Source organism: Carex rostrata, chromosome 28 (assembly GCF_964058835.1).
Source record: "Carex rostrata chromosome 28, lpCarRost1.2, whole genome shotgun sequence".
Classification (NCBI taxonomy): domain Eukaryota; kingdom Viridiplantae; phylum Streptophyta; class Magnoliopsida; order Poales; family Cyperaceae; genus Carex; species Carex rostrata.
Genome location: NC_135945.1, coordinates 6,312,278 through 6,315,224, shown reverse-complemented (window position 1 = coordinate 6,315,224; position 2,947 = coordinate 6,312,278). Strand labels below are relative to the sequence as shown.

The 2,947-nt window shown below is 35.7% G+C and overlaps 1 long non-coding RNA gene across 1 annotated transcript; it reads right to left on the bottom strand.

Moving 5' to 3' along the window:
- Window positions 1–1,256: 1,256 nt before the first annotated feature.
- Window positions 1,257–2,401, bottom strand: LOC144545868 (uncharacterized). The gene is made up of 2 exons (XR_013508611.1): window positions 2,358–2,401; window positions 1,257–1,901 (listed from the first exon to the last, which is right to left on the bottom strand). It is a non-coding gene; the product is annotated as an uncharacterized LOC144545868 (long non-coding RNA).
- Between the last annotated feature and the right edge of the window lie 546 nt (window positions 2,402–2,947).

Genomic DNA, 2,947 nt, shown 5'->3' with positions numbered 1-2,947 from the left:
GAACATTCTCAGTCAACTGAGATACATCATCAACACCCTGACACCATTGCTTTTAACCCCCTATTGCATAATCCTACATCATAAATTACCAGATTGGTACCACTATAGCAAATTATTCCAAGCCAACCAAGTCATAAAATAAAAACAGTGAAAGTTGAGGTGGTACCATCTGCAAGGGTATCAGATAAAAGTACAATGCATTCCTTTCTTTAAAAAAATATCTTACATAGCGCACTAAACACTACCAAAAATGCATACTGGTATTCAAAAGAATGTACAAATTGCCACACATCTTACCCTATTGAAATTATAAATGCTGATTGTGATGGAACTTAGTACTAGCAGGTTATTGTTTACCAGCCCCTATTGCATAATCCTACACCACAAATTACCAGATCGGTACCACTAGAACAAATTATTCCAAGCCAACCAAGTCATAAAATCAAAACAGCACTCGTATAAAATCTCAAATAGTCTTTTTAACTGTGCCCTCTTTACATCCTAATTAGCTGCCACCCCCTCCCGGATCTGTCAGTGAAAGTTGAGGTGGTACCAACTGCAAGGGTATCACTGTATCAGGTAAAAGTACAATGCATTCCTTTCTTTAAAAAATTATCCCACATAATACACTAAACACCACCAAAAATGCACACTGGTATTCACTATGTAAATAATGTACAAATTGCCACACATCTTATCCTATTGAAATTATAAATGCTGATTGTGATGGAACTTAGTACTAGCAGGTTATTGTTTACCAGCCCCAGATCAGACTGGTACAGAGTGGTACCTCAGGTATACCAGTTACCCTGTCGAAAGATTCAGAACCAACAAATTATTGCACCAGTAGGTCCATCTCTTTACCATAAAATAAATAGATCTGGTACTGAACCAGTATATTTCAAAAAGAACAAAATGCTCAAAAGCATAATAAGATATATAATTCATGGTACCCTTTAGCAGAATCAGAAGAAAGAATAATTCTAATAAGGAAGAAGTACCTCTAATGGAAAGTAGAAAATAAAAATAAGAGGTCATGAAAGAATACCAACTTTTTGTAGAAACTTATAACAGGAATCTTTCGCAAATGAAGAAGGCAATTCAATTTTTTCCTTCTAATTTCCCAAATTACCTTCAACTGAATCTACATTATGCATTGATAACCCTTTAGTTTACAAAATTCAACCTAGAAGATTGATTTGACGAAAATGCAACGACAAAGCCAGAAAATATACATAGCAGGGCCAATTCAAACATAAGTCAATAACATTTATTAAATTAATTGAAAAGCTGGTACATGTATGAAAAAGAGCTTTGACATGTCTCTTATATTCTAGCTATTAAAAGCAATAGATTTTAAAGCAATTAAAAAAAAAATAACCCCGCTTGTTTTCCCCATTCGATATGTAGTTTCTCCATATGATATGATTTAAGTTTCAATTGAGAGATGGCTGATAAGTGACAACCATTTTAATAATCATTACAAGAGACACTGATGAAAAAAATAGAAAAAGTAAACGAAAAATCTAACCCGATGAAATAAAAAATGCAGTATCTAAGCCTGCATGAAAGTCAACTATAGATACTATTATTAAAAAATTCAACACCCTCAATTTTCCCAGCAGAAGCGTCAGCATATGCTCGGTGGAGACCAGGAATAGCATGTTCATTTGGCAAAATAAACTTCTCCACAAAATTTTCATCACTTGGCCTTGCAAAAGTAGCAAATTTTAAATTTGCTCCGGGAAGTCCTTTCGACATCAGAAGCTTTCTAACAAGGTTTCGTGGAATCAGCCGGTTCTCCAGGCCGCAATTGAACAAAAATGGATTTTGGATCACATGCAACTTATCACAACCAGCTTCCTTCATGAGGAACTCCATTTTTCTGTCCATCGACTTCTCTGCTATTTTCAACAATAAAGGGGCTTTACTAATCAAAAGTGTTACCTCCTCCTGTGAAAACCCGATATTTCTCAAATTATTTAGCTTTGCATCTATGGTGCGTTCGCTCATGCAGCTGACAGCAATTAATGCGCTGCAAAAAGATGCTGACGAACGAGCAATGCCCAACTCCTCTACTCTCTCAGGTACCCTTTTGACAAAATTCAGGCTTAGATGCGACCAATTTAGGACTTGACTTGATAACCCGGACAATTTGACGGGTTGATAAACCACAATTCTCCTGAAGAAAAGATAAATTGGGCATGATAACTTTTTCCAAGCTGCTAGCAATAAGCCCACCTTGCCACACTTTGAGTACCACAGAAAGATTCTCTACCGATCCAAGAACCCCATCCAGAACTCAATCTTTGACACAAAATTGAACCCAAACAGATCAGGGTTGACGGAAATGATACCTGAGATGTCTTCCATGGAGAAGCCGACCTCTTGGAGCTTGGCACAAGATTTTCTGCGGAATTCATTAAATTTGTCAAATGCTTCATCCTTGTTTTCTAGAAAAATTGTTCAAGTAAGACGATTATAGTCATCTACAATTACAAATACATTTATTCATATTCGCTGGGACGATAGATCCAAACAGATCCATATGAATTAATTGCAAAAGTTGAGTGGTTGGTACTAAGTTTTTTTTATTTGAAAATTCTTTTGTGAAGCTTTCCTTTCATACAAGCATCACTTAACCCCTCAACCTCTGAATTAATAGGTGGTAAGCCTCGTACCAGACCTAACATGGCAAGTTTCTTTATAGAATCTAACCTACAATGTCACAACCATAATCTAGTTGTCATGGCATTCAAAGAAGTCTCACCATATTCGAAACGAGTAAGGTACAAATAATAGGCATTTTGTTTTCTTTTTCCTGTATAAGGTAATGTGTCATCTAATATTTTTGTCAAATAACACGCGTCTTTGTCAAATTTTAGATAAAAACCAGAATCACACAATTTACTTACACTAAGCAAATTATAGTTTAGTCCATCAATCA